The 13,898-nt window shown below is 52.7% G+C and overlaps 1 protein-coding gene across 1 annotated transcript in view; it reads left to right on the forward strand.

Annotated features, from left to right (window-relative positions):
• The window catches only part of TRIOBP (TRIO and F-actin binding protein), a 67,928-nt gene extending 67,128 nt beyond the window's left edge, over positions 1-800 (forward strand). The window contains 1 exon segment of the mRNA XM_049772468.1: positions 685-800. The gene's annotated coding sequence lies outside the window, so the exon portion shown is untranslated.
• The last annotated feature ends 13,098 nt before the right edge of the window (positions 801-13,898 follow it).

The raw sequence follows: 13,898 nt of genomic DNA on the forward strand, positions 1-13,898 counted from the left end.
CATGGGTAAGCAAAGTCCTTCCCTGGGCCTGCAACCACCTACGTCCTGGAAAATAGTTAGATTATTTTTTTTTTTTCTAAATAGTTAGATTATTTTTCTTTTGTATTTGAAACTAATTGTTGTACTAGTTGTTGTATTTGAAACTAGACGGTGCCCAGGGGCTTCCCCCTGGCTCTGTGCTCAGGACTGGACCCCGACAGTGCTCCCAGGATGGATCCTCCTTGTGTCTGCTGCCCACAGGCTGCACTCCAGCCCTGAGCTGGCTTCAGACCTTTAAAAGGATTTTTGCTTTTTGTCTGGTTGGTGTGATTTTGGCTCACATCCAGCACTGTTCCGGGGTTCCTCCTGCTTCTGTGCTCAGGGGTCCCTCCCTGTGGTACTCAGGAGTCCGTTTGGTGCTGGGAAGCAAACCTGGCCTCTTGTGTGCATTCTGCCCAGATAGAGTTGTCCTGGCCCATAGGCACTTCTCTGCATCACGCAGCTTTAGAACTTCTGTCTGATCCGTGCTTCCTTCGATCAACGAACATGTTAGAAAGCTGGAGAAACAGATCCGGCCCCGGATGTGGGACTGAGAAGTTCTAGGAGGAACTAGTGAACCTCCCCACCCCCTTGCCTCAACTACACCAGGCTGGGTCTCAAGGTTGTGCTGGGTCCAGCTCTCAGCGCCTCCCCCCTGTCTTTCAGGTCCTGGCGTCCTTCTCATCCGCAGACCCCGTCCCAGAGGCCTGTCACCCTCCTGTCCAGTCGGACGGAAGTCAGAAGCCAAGCTTTGTCCCCACCCTCTGAGGGCCGCACCAACACAACCCCCCACAGGACACACAAGCCCCAACACACCTACATACTCACATGCACGGCCACACACACACGGCCACACAAGACCTCGCACACATACACACACACACACACACACACATTCTGCATATCTGAGCGTGTCCCTCACACTGGGTCTTACTTTGCACCTTCTTCAGGATTTTATATGTGAAGAGATTTTTTATATAGTTTTCCCCCCTTCTTCCCCCAACACTTTATACTTTGGAGCAATATTAGTCACCAAGTACCTGTCATCCTGGTGCCTCCTGCCCCGAATGTGACAGAATTGAACCGCTGGGGGGCCAGGCAGGGAGCCCGCCCCCCCTACCCTCCTACCTCCCACTAACTACTTCCTGTCCTGAGGACCCCAGCCCTAGCCTCGGGACAGAGGGACCGAGATGGCGCAGCCCCATCACCTCCTGGCCTGCGACCATTCCAGTTTTCCCATGAAGATGGCTCTCTCCTGCCCACGGACAATTTCGTTTTTGATTGTTGTTTTTAACTTTTGGTTCACACCCGGCGGCCCTCAGGGGTTCCTCCTGGCTCTGCATTAGGAATCACATCCTGGCGGGCTTGGGGGACCTAGAATGGGGTACCGGGGATGGAACCCAGGTTGGCCGCCCACAAGGCAAGCATCCCCTCTTTTCGCTCTCCTCTCGCACCTGCCCATGAGCCTTCTTAACTTAATAAAAATGTCCCAGCAGCTCCAGCGTCCTGGATGAGTCTGGAGGAGGTTTCGCCACCCACACACCCCACCCTCCTGTAGGGCTGGTCCATGGGTAATGCCATGCAAGCCTGGGGTGGCTCGGGATGGCCCGAGGACCATGCAGGTGTGAGTTACAGCGGGACTCCAGGTGGGGGTGTCAGCCAGGAGGGGCAACAAGTGGCCTGAGAGATAGCAACAGGGACAGCACAGCCAGCCGGGAAGGCAAGGCGTTTGTCTTGTACCAGTGTTCGGTCCCCACCACCAAATATGGTCCTCTGAGCCCACCAAGAGTGATTCCTGAGCACAGAGCCAGGAGTAAGCCTAATGAGCACTGCTGGTGTGGCCACAAAACAAGCAAAACAAAAGGGACGCAGAGGGTCCAGAGCAATAATGTTTGCCTTGCGCGCAGCTAAGCCAAGACTGACCCGGGCTTGGTCCCCAGCATCCCATAGGGTCCCCTGAGCCTGCCAGGAGCGATTTCTGAGTGCAGAGCCAAAAGTAACCCCTGAGCACTGCTAGGTGTGGCCCAAACCCCCCACCAAAAAAAGGGGTGCAGGGGCCGGAGAGGTGGCACTAGAGGTAAGGCGTCTGCCTTGCAAACACTAGTCTAGGACGGACTGCAGTTTGATCCCCCAGCATCCCATATGGTCCCCCAAGCCAGGGGCAATTTCTGAATGCAGAGCCAGGAGTAACCCCTGAGTGTCAAATGGGTGTGGTCCCCCCAAAAAAGGGGGGGTGCAGAGAAGGGAGGTCTCTGTCTCTGGTCTTTGGACTGCCTTGAGGCTCCCACATTGGCACTCCTTTGCCATCTGTGCTGAAAATGCCAGCAGGGAAGAAAGAACCAGGATCCTTCCCCTTTACTCAGCAGCCTGCCTCTGAGCCCCCCCAAAGTATAGAATTGAGGAAGGTTGGTGGTGTGTCTACAGCTAGGGCTGCAGGCAGTGAGGACAGGGCTGTGTTCTTTTTTTTTTTCTTTTCTTTTTGTTTTGTTTTTTGGGGTCACACCCGGCATCAGTCAAGGGTTACTCCTGGCTCTACACTCAGAAATCACTCCTGGCATATGGGATGTCGGGATTCGAACCACTGACCTTCTGCAATGAAAGGGAAATGCCTTACCTCCATGCTATCTCTCCGGCCCCAGGGCTGTGGTCTTGGGGGGGGGGGGCTGTCACCAGTTCTGTTCTTTCGGACCAAAGGGGACCCCAGTGGCCCGGAGCAGTGGCACAATGGGGAGGGTGTTTGCCTTGCTACAGCCAACATCCTTGATCCCCAAAATCCTGTAGTCGGTCCCCCAGTACTGCCAGGAGTAATTTCTGAGTGCAGAGCCAAGAGGAACCCCTGAACGCCCCAGGATGTGGCCCCAAAACAAAAATAGGGGGGGGTTCTTCAAGGGACCAGGGAGAAGCTACAGGGTCCCCAGAACACTTCTGAGACAACCAAGCAAAGTAGCCCCTGAAAAGTGTCAAATGTGGTCCCCCCAAAAAAACAAACGAAAAACCAGGTCCCCAGGCTCTTCCCAGACCCCATGAGCCCTTTTCCTGACCCTCACCTCCACCTGCCAGCGGGCTTTTCAGGTTTGGTTTGGGGGCCCTTCTGAGCTTTGAGGACCCCCAAAGCTCAGAGTGGCTCACAGTGATCAGGCCACAGGGTGATCAGATCCAGCAGGACAGCACAGAGCTCTCAGGAGCAAACTGGGGGGTGGGTCCCCCACCTGCCAGTCAGGCTCCCTGTTTAGGCGACCACCTCCCAGTACTTGAAAGCGTTTTTACTGCCTTGGAACCACACCCAGAAGGGGACCGTGTGGCGCCAGGGATCGACATTGGGGCTCCCGAAATGCAAATCACCCAAGCTCAGCCTTTGTTTGCTTGCGAGGTGTGGGTCACTCCTTGCTCTGGGCCTCTCCCTGGCTCTGTGCTCGGGAATGCCACCTGGTGGTGGCCAGCCGCATGCACCCCTTCTCCTGGGCCTCTCCAGCGCTTGCTGGAGAGGGACCCTGTCCTAGAAGTGGGGGGCCCCCGTCTGTAGACCACTGTTCACACCCTGTCCTGCCGTCTTTTCACACTCACACCCCCAGTTTGCTGCTTCTCATGACATGCTTGTTCCTGAGTCCTAAGTGACCCGGTGCAGGTGCAGGAAGTCAGTCCGAAAGGTGGGTGACCCTGCTGTGGGCAGCCACAGCAGCCCACAGCCAGCCCAGAGGCACCCCTAAAGCCAGCTCTGACCACTTGTGTCCCCTCTGCCAAACTGGCGATGGAATCAAGGTGTTATGTGCAGAACAAGTCACACTGGGGAGGACTCTTCGTTTGCACACAGCTGACCCAGGTTCAGTCCATGCCCTCCCCCATATGTTTTCCCAAGCACTGCCAGGAGTGGCCCCCAAAAGTGTGCTCCACTCTTTGAACCATCTGCCAGGCCTAAACTAGAATAGATTTTGTTTTTGTTTTGTTTTGGGCCACACCTGGAAGCGGGAGTTACTCCTGGCTCTGCGTTCAAAAGTTGCTCCTGGCAGGCTCGGGGGACCATATGAGTTGCCAGGGATGGAACCCGGTCACCCTGGGTTGGCAGCGTGCAAGGCAAATGCCCTCCCGCTGTGCTATCACTCCAGCCCTAGATTTTTTTTTATTCTGTTGTCTTATTTAGGGACCACACCTGCGATGCTCAGGAGTCACTCCTGAACGGAACTTGGGGGACCATGTGGGGTGCTAAGGATCGAACTTGGATCAGCCACAGGCAAAGCAAATGCCTTCCCCACTGCACTATCTCTCCAGCCCAGTCTGTTGATTTTTTTTTTTTGGGCCACACCCTTTTGATGCTCAGGGGTTACTCCTGGCTAAGCGCTCAGAAATTGCCCCTGGCTTGGGGGGACCATATGGGACACCGGGGGAACCTCGGTCTTTCCTTGGCTAGCACTTGCAAGGCAGACACCTTACCTCTAGCGCCACCTCTCCGGCCCCTGTTGATTGATTTGTTTTGTTTTGTTTTGCCATACCTAGAGGCACTCTGGTTACTCCTGGCTCTGAGCTCAGGAATCAGTCCAGGCAGGCACAAGGGACCATACGGTGTATGCCGGGGATCGAACCCGGTTGGGCCACGTGCAAGGTGCTATGCTATGGCTTCAAGCCCTGGTGACAGACTTTGTGACTGCCGGGAATACCATCCACCCCACCACCTCAGCCGTCCATGCCCTTGGCAGAGGGCCAGGGTTCCCCATAAACCAGCCGCAAAGCCCAGCCGCTCACCTGTTTCCGGCGCCTGGGAGGGCGGTGCTGGGGTGACTCAACCATCACCCCGACAGCCATCTGGACTTTATGAGCTCAGGCCCTGTGGGCTGAGGCCACGGAGGGAGCCAACTTCAGAGCCAGCGTCCCCGCGCCCTTTGAAGTACGAAGCTGTGCCTCATTGTTAGAGTAGGAAACTGAGGCACAGCAAGGGGCCGTCCGCGAGGTTCCTGTCTGCTCCCACAGCCAACTCCCAGCATCATCCCCAATCCAATGTGGCCCAGTGTCTGTTGCACCATTTCCCACTACCACCATGAGCCCCAGAAGGGCCCACGGGCTCAGGGGTGCACAATGAACCCCATTCGAAAGCAGGACCACCAAGAGCCACTCAATGCATCACCTCCCTATGGGGCAGGAGTTGGGGTCCCAGGAACCATCCTAAACTGAACCCCGGGGTAAGGGGTCCTCATTGGAGGTCACCTGGGATCAGATAACCACTTGTGAGGTGGGAGGGGGTGCCCCTCTACCAGGGCCAGTCACCTCCACACTGAGTCCCTGCCTCGGTTTCTTTATTGGTTTGGGGGCTATACACTGTGGTACTTGGGTTATTCCTGGTTCTGTGCTCAAGAATCATTCCTGGCAGGCTTGGTGGACCATATGGGATGCCTTGAATTGAATCGGGTCAGCTACATGCAAGGCAAACATTCCTACTGTTCTATTGCTCTGACCCCTCTGTGCCCCCTTTGTTTGGCTTGTTTGGGGGCCATACCCAGCAGTACTCATCAAGATTTACTCCTGGCTCTGTACTCTGGATCACTCTTGCCGGGATTGGATCTAGACTGGCCACATATGAGGCAAATACCCTCCACGCTGTCCTATCCACTTCTGCCTCTCGTACTCCTCACACAGAGCAAGATGCCTGGGTGGGGGCCAGGAGGGCTAGAGACCCCTGAAGGGAGGCTGATGTGGGGCTGCCTGGTCACAGCCAGGCTCTCTACCCTCGGCCATCCTGCAGCGATAGGCTCCCTGCTCAAAATGGGGGTGCAAGCCCAGGTGTACCCCAAGACCCACTTCTCAAAAGCTGCTGCCCACTGGCACCCCTGTCCCACCCTCACTCCCTCCATCCCTAAGTTTCTTAGTCAACATTGTCCCTACCTCCCTGAACACTGGACAGAAGGACCCTATCGGGGCCAGAGAGATAGCACAGGGTAGGGCATTTGCCTTGCACTTGGCCGACCCAGGATGGACCCAGGTTTGATCCCTGGCATCCCATATGGTCTCCCAAGCCTGCCAGGAGCTATTTCTGAGTGCAGGGCCAGGAGTAACCCCTGAGCATCACTGGATGTGGCCCCGAAACAAAAAGAACCCTATCCACCATTTCTGTAGATGCTAGAGGGCGAGAGAGGGAGACCCAGTTGCGTCCTGGCTCAGCCACCCTCTGCCCCACAGGTCCAGCTGCCCAAACACCACCAGAGGGCATCTGGCCTCACTGGCCAGGCGGGTCTGACCTGAATGTGACTCATGGCCACATGCTTCCTAGCGTCATTGTCAAGGTTGGAGGTGGTCACCTGGGCGGCCACAACCCTCTGGGCTCAGGTGTTTCCTCTCTGTCCCCGACTGCCCCCGAGGACACTGATGTGAGGGTGTCTCTACTTCCCAGCCCCTCTGTGGGGACCCGGAGCCCCATACCCTGTGATGTTCCTTTCTCTGGCTCACATAACCTTCCATATCTGTGACAGGACAGCGTTGGCCGTACAGGATGTCAGGAGCATCTCCATGATTTCATCATGCTGGTGCCATGAAGTTATAAAACTGTGAGGGAAGTAGTTGAGAGATAGCACAGATAGTAGGGTGCTTGCTGGGTTGGGTCTTTGGCCTCCCATAGGGACCCCCCAAGCCTGCCAGAAGTGATTTCTGAGTGCAGAGCCAGGAGAAACCCCTGAGCACTGCCGGGTGTGGCTCAGAAACCAAACCAAACCAAACCATAACAACACCAAAAAAAAAAAAAAGTCGCTAATTTAGAAGCTTAGTTAGAGCATTAGCAGTTGTGATTTGTCTTCGAGGGGGGGAAAAATGATGTAGTTGTGAAATTCAATTGCCAGGTAAGTGAGAGATGGTTAAAATGTTCTAATTTTCATGATATAAGGAAAAGAGAGACCCCTCCCTTTAAGAGTGGGGCAAAGGCGGCCAGAGGGATAGCACAGCGGTAGGGCATTTGCCTTGCAAGCGGCTGATCTAGGTTAAATTCCCGGCATCCCATGTGGTCCCCCAAGCCTGCAAGGAGTGTTTTCTGAGCGCAGAGCCAAGATTGCTGTCTGAGTGTGGCCAAACATAGGAAAATAAAAAGGCAATGAGGGGCACCCAAGAGCTAGGCCAGGGCCAACTCAGGCTTTGAGCTCTGGCACTATGTAGAGTCCTCCAAGCCCCACCAGGAGTGATCCCAAAACACAGAACCAGGAGTAGCCCTGAGCATCTGCAAGCATGCATCAACTCCTTCCCTTCACAAAAATCAGTAACAGGGGCAGGGAAATAGTACAGCAGCTGAAAGCTGGCCTTGCATGGGCTGACCCCAATTGGATCTCTGACACCACATGATTTGGTGATAGGCACATCCAGCATTATCTAGGGCTTTTCCTGGCCCTGTTTTCAGTGATCACATCTGGTGGGGCTCAGGGGACTATCTATGGTGCTGGTGATTGAAACCAGGGTCAGTACCCTGCCCACTGGACTATCCCTCTAGCCCTAAGGATCACCTATTTTGACCTCATTAACTCTCCAACATTCTGAGTTTGTTGTCCACAACAGAAATATCTGTTCCTAGACTAAGAAAAAATTGTGGGGGCCGGGCGGTGGCGCAAGAGGTAAGGTGCCTGCCTTGCCTGCGCTAGCCTTGGACGGACCACAGTTCGATCCCCCAGCGTCCCATATGGTCCCCCAAGCCAGGAGCAACTTCTGAGCGCATAGCCAGGAGTAACCCCTGAGCATTACCGGGTGTGGCCCAAAAACCAAAAAAAAAAAAAAAAAAAAAAGAAAAAATTGTGGGTTTTTTTAGGCAGTGCTGGGGAGTGGACTCAGAACCTCAAACATACAAGAAGGCAAGTAAGTGTACGCCCGCTGAGCTCTGTTCTGGGCCGCGAACAAGTTTTGGGGGCCCGGAGAGATAGCACAGCGGCGTTTGCCTTGCAAGCAGCTGATCCAGGACCTAAAGTGGTTGGTTCAAATCCCGGTGTCCCATATGGTCCCCCGTGCCTGCCAGGAGCTATTTCTGAGCAGACAGCCAGGAGTAACCCCTGAGCACCGCCGGGTATGGCCCCCCCCAAAAAAAAAGTTTTGGGGTTTGGTGAGGGGTTTTGTTTGTTTTTGTTTGGGGGCCATACCCGGAGGCTCTCAGGGGTTACTCCTGGCTCTGAGCTCCGAAATCACTCCTGGCAGGCTCAGGGGATCATATGGGACGCCAGGGATCAAACCCAGGTCTTCCAAGGAAGGCAAGCCAAACGCCCTTTCCACTGTGCTATCACCCCAGACCCAGACTTTTTTTTTTTTTTTTTGGTTTTTGGGTCACACCCAGCAGTGCTCAGGAGTTACTCCTGGCTCTATATGCTCAGAAATCATTCCTGACAGGCTCAGGGGGCCATATGGGATGCTAGGATTCAAACCACTGACCTTCTGCATACAAGGCAAATGCCCTACCTCCGTGCTATCTCTCCGGCCCCTATTTAGTGTTTTTTTTGTTTTTTGGGTTTTCTTTTGGTTTTTGGGTCACACCCGGCAGTGCTCAGGGGTTACTCCTGGCTCTAGGCTCAGAAATCACCCCTGACAGGCACAGGGGACCATATGGGATGCCTGGATTTGAACTACTGTCCTTCTGCATGAAAGGCAAATGCCTTACCTCCATGCTATCTCTCCAGCTCCCCTCCTGGAAATTCCAACCCTAGTGAAATCACGCCACTCTGAAGACAACTTCAGGACTCAGTCCTGCCCAATCCTGTCGTGGTTGGTGCTCTGACGATCCTTGGAACCTCTTCCCCAAGACAGGGCCCCTAAGGCACATTGTCAGGAGCTGGGGTGCCCCCACACCTGCCCCAGGGACCACACCCGCCCCAGGGACCATGCCCACCGCCACCATCACTGTGACTCCCGGTCAGGCAGGTTCCTCCATAGTGATGCAAAGGAGAAGGGACACACCCTCCACTTGAGGATCCTGAGGTCAGGGAGCCCCTGGTGATGCAAAGTTGGGTCAGCAAGGTGACCAACGCCCAGCGCTGAGTCCCCAGACAAAGAGGCGTCCGTGGAGAGTGTGGGGGTGCAGCTGAGTTCAAGTCCACGTAAACAACTGGAGAAGCAAACATCAGCCCATATACACACACCCATCCGACCCTGCCAGCAAAGAGGAGCAGCGGAGGGGGAGGGGGTTGGGGTACAGGCTTGCTGTGTGAGCCCAGACTAATGCCTTATCCTCTCTTTGCCTCCCTGGCCCCCCCTGGAGCCTCAGAAGATGGTGGGAGGTGGTTCCAATGCTCAACTGGGTTTGATTCCTGATTCGTGGACGAAGATGCTGACATGTTCTTGTTCCTGTTCCTGCCGATGTTTCAGACACCGAAGGCACAACGACGTACACCTGCTCACAGATCTCATGAAGCACTGAGTTCGTGTGTGTGTTGTGTGTATGTCCCAAGGTCAGAGAGCAGTGGCCTGGCCTGACCCAGAATAGTCCCTTAAACCCCAGGCTGCCCATTCAGATCAAGTACCCTAACCACTGTGCTACTGCTCCAGCCTATCCTAAGTTCTTTGGGAACTCCTGGTGGGTTCAGAGGACTGACTCTCTGGGATGCCAGGGATTGATTTGGTTTTGGTTTTGGTTTTTGGACCACACCCGGCAGCGTTCAGGGCTCTGTGCTCTAAAATCGCTCCTGGCAGATTTGGGGGACTATAATGGATGCCAGAGATTGAACCCGGGTCAGCAGCCCTGCCGCTGTGCTATCTCTCTCTGGCCCCGATGTTGGTGATTGAACCCAGGTTGGCTGACCATTTGCAAGGCAAGTGCCCTCACCACTGTGCTATCCATCTGGCCGGCTTCAATCGTTACAATTTTTTTTTTTGAAGGAATCACAAATGAGAGCCAGAACTATAGAACAGCAGGGAGGATGTTTTCCTGGCATGTTGTTAACCAGGGTTTGATCCCCAGCATGGTCTGCGAGCTTGCCAGGAGTGATTTTCTGAGTGTAGGGTCAGGAGTAAACACTGAGTTTGGGTGTGGCCCCAAAACAAAAACAAAAAGGCTGGAGCAATAATGCATCGGGGAGAGTGTTTGCCTTGCAAACAGCCAACATGGATTTGATCACCAGAACCCCACTGGCTCCACCTGAGCCCACCAGGAGTGTTATCTGACTGCAGAGCCAGGAGTAAACCCTGAGCAGTGTGACCCTCTTCCCCCCAAAGTAAAATAAAACAGAAAGAGAAAAGAAAGGATCACTAAGAAATGAAGACTAGGGACTGGAGTGATAGCACAGCAGTGGTGAGTTTGCCTTGCCCACGAACAACCTGGGACCGACCAGGGTTCGTTCCCCGACATCCCATAAGCCCTACCAGGAGTAACCTCTAAGCACTGCTTGGTGTGGCTAGAAAAAGAAAAGAAAAAGAAAAAAGGTTCCTTTGTTGACTCTCCTGCAAAGTGGGCTAATCCTATGTGCACACATGAACTTTGCATTCTGATGTCCTTATTTTACTGTAAAATTCGATGACCTTTTGCTTGGTTTTTGTTTTGAAGCCACATCCAGTGACCCAGCAAAATGGTTACTCTTGGCTCTACACTCAGGAATGACTCCTGGCAGTTCTTGAGGGACCATCTGGGTCCAGGGCATCTAACACTGGGTTAGCCTCATCAAGGCAAGTACATGCCTGCTGTACTATCACTCCGCCCAAAATTCATTGAGTTCTAAAGGGGTTAAAAGAGGTTCCTTGAGGCCAGAGCGATAACACAGCAGGTAGAGCATTTGCTTTGCAGTCAACCTAGGTTTGATCCCAGGCATCCCAGCCACCAGGAGTGATTTCTGAGTGAAGAGCCAGGAGTAGGGCCCGGAGAGATAGCACAGTGGTGTTTGCCTTGCAAGCAGCCCATCCAGGACCAAAGGTGGTTGGTTCGAATCCCGGTGTCCCATATGGTCCCCGTGCCTGCCAGGAGCTATTTCTGAGCAGACAGCCAGGAGTAACCCCTGAGCACCGCCGGGTATGGCCCAAAAACAAAAAAAAAAAAAAAAAAAAAAAAAAAAAAGAGCCAGGAGTAACCTCTGAGCATTGCTGGGTGTGTTCCAAAAGCAAACAAACAGAAAAGAGGGTCCTTAAAAAAATAAATAACTCAGGGGCCGGAGAGATAGCATGGAGGTAAGGCATTTACCTTTCATGCAGAAGGTCATCGGTTCGAATCCTGGCATCCCATATGGTCCCCCGTGCCTGCCAGGAGCGATTTCTGAGCACGGAGCCAGGAAAAAAACCCTGAGCACTGCCGGTGTGACCCAAAAACCACACACACACACACACACACACAAAAAAAAAAAAAAAAAAAACCTCAAAAATTGTAAAATAAGGGCTGGAGAGATAGCATGGAGGTAAGGTGTTTACCTTGCATGCAGAAGGTCAGTGGTTCGAATCCTGGCATCCCATATGGTCCCCTGAGCCTGCCAGGAGCGATTTCTGAGCATAGAGCCAGGAGTAACCCTTGAGCGATGCCAGGTGTGACCCAAAAACAAAAAACGAAAAAGAAAAACAAACAAAAAATTGTAAAATAAAAAATAATTGTAAAATAAAATCCATGTGTTGTGAGACCGCCCCAGACACCTTGTTTCTAGCCCCTTAAGCGGACGGGTCTGTTGAAGCAGGGAAGCAATGGAGAAATAATCCCAAACCAGTGAAAAAAGATATTCACTGGAGTCAGCCTGCCTTTTGCCTCATGACCTCTCTGCCATGTGTTCTCTCTATACCCCCTGAAGCCAGAACTGCTCTCTCTTTTTTCTCCAGAACCAAATTCACCAAGATGGGGTACATCCTGTAATCCAGATGGGCTTTTAAATATCAAAGGAAGTAGTTACTGGGAAGAGGAAGTCGGGGGAACACCTTTGTTTAGGGTTGTAGCTAGTCTAACCTTACAAAAAATGGCCAGAGAGATAACACAGAGGTAGGGTATTTACCTTGCATGACCTGGGACGGACCCAGGTTCAATCCCCAACATCCCATATGGTCACCCAAGCCTGCCAGGAGCAATTTCTGAATGCACAACCAGGAATAACCCTTGAGCACCACCAGGTGTGGCCCCAAAGCCCAGAAAACAACAAACAAACCAAAAAGTCCTCAAAAAAGCTGAAAACTGCCCTTTGGAAACAGAACTCTCACCTTTTGACATATCAACTTGTCTCCACAGCAACGAGTTGGACAACCCCACTGTTGATTCTGACCAAGGTTCACGCTAAGGTTCTCTCTCTTCTTTTCTCTCTCTGTCTCTCTGTATCTCTCTGTCTCTCTGTGTGTGTCTCTCTCTCCCTCTATGTCTCTCTGTCTCTATTTCTGTCTCTCTGGGTCTTCAAGTCTGGAGCATAGCAGCATAGGTGGAGTTGTTTGCTTGCATCCAGCCAGTCAGTTAAGTTCCCACAAGGAGTAATTCCACAGGGGACCATATGGGACACCGGGATTCGAACCAACCACCTTTGGTCCTGGATCGGCTGCTTGCAAGGCAAACGCCGCTGTGCTATCTCTCCGGGCCCTTTTTTTTTTTGTTTTGTTTTTTTGTTTTTTTGGGTCACACCCGGCGGTGCTCAGGGATTACTCCTGGCTGTCTGCTCAGAAATAGCTCCTGGCAGGCAAGGGGGACCCTATGGGACACCGGGACTCGAACCAACCACCTTTGGTCCTGGATCGGCTGCTTGCAAGGCAAACGCCACTGTGCTATCTCTCCAGGCCCCAGATGTGGCTTCTAACAACAACAACAACAACAAAAAGACTTGGGGGGGCCAGAGTACTATAGCACAGTGGGAGAGTATTTGCTTTACAAAGGACCAACTCAGGTTCAATCTCCAGCGTCCCATAGGGTCCCAAGAGCCTGCCAGGAATGATTTCTGAGTGCAGAGCAAGGAGTAACCCCTGAACACTGCTGGGTTTGACCCAAAAACAAATAAACAAAAGGGATAAATAATGCTTCATGGGGCTAAAGAGAATACAGCATTTGCCTGGCACATGGCATTTCATATGGTGCCCTGAACTTGAAGCCAGGAGTAGACCCTGAAAGTGGTCGGATGTGACCCACGCCAACCCCCACCCCAAAGGTTAGTTCAATGACAAAGCATCAGTTTTGCAAATCTGAGGTTTGAGTTTGGTTCCTAGCACCCCCTAAATTCAATGCCATTGTCTCTACTGTCTGCCATCCCCAGGACAGCCACTAAGTGTGTAAATCCTGTTGAGCCTCACAATCAAGTGTGTGCAAAAGCAGGGCTGGAGGAGGGGACCAGAGAGAGATCACAGTGGGCCGGGCTCTTGCCTGTATGCTGCCAACCCAAGTTATATTTCCAGAACCCCATATGATCCTCTGAGCCCCGCCAGGGCTGGTTCTTGAGCACAGACCCAGTAGTAAGCCCTGGGAATAGCCCCAAAGCAATGAAGACCAAAGCTTCCCTACTTGCCTTGCACGAAACCCACTAGGATAAATTTCTGAATGCAGAGCCAGGAGTAACCCAAATACAAGTATAAAAAATTAGAGGGACTAGGAGTTGGAGCAATCACACAGCGGTAGAGGTTTGCCTTGCACGCTGCCAACTAGGGACAGACCGGGGATTGATGTCTGGCATCCCATATGGTCCCTGAGTCTGCCAGGAGCGATTTCTAAGTGTAGAGCCAGGAGTAACCCCTGAGCACAACAGGTGTGACCCAAAAAAACAAATAAGATATAAAGGGGCTAGCACGATAGTACAGTGGGGAGGGCATTTGCCTTGCATGCGACCAACCCAGGTTCGAACTCTAGCATTCTCAGAGCCTGCTAGGAGTGATTTCTGAGAACAGAGCCAGGAGTAACCCCTGAGCACCACCAGATATGGCTTAAAAGACAAAAAAAAAAAAAAAAAAAAAAAAAAAAAACCCTGAGAATTTTTAGTTCAGTTCAGAATTAAGTTTAGCTCAGAATT

Source organism: Suncus etruscus, chromosome 4, assembly GCF_024139225.1.
Source record: "Suncus etruscus isolate mSunEtr1 chromosome 4, mSunEtr1.pri.cur, whole genome shotgun sequence".
Taxonomy (NCBI): domain Eukaryota; kingdom Metazoa; phylum Chordata; class Mammalia; order Eulipotyphla; family Soricidae; genus Suncus; species Suncus etruscus.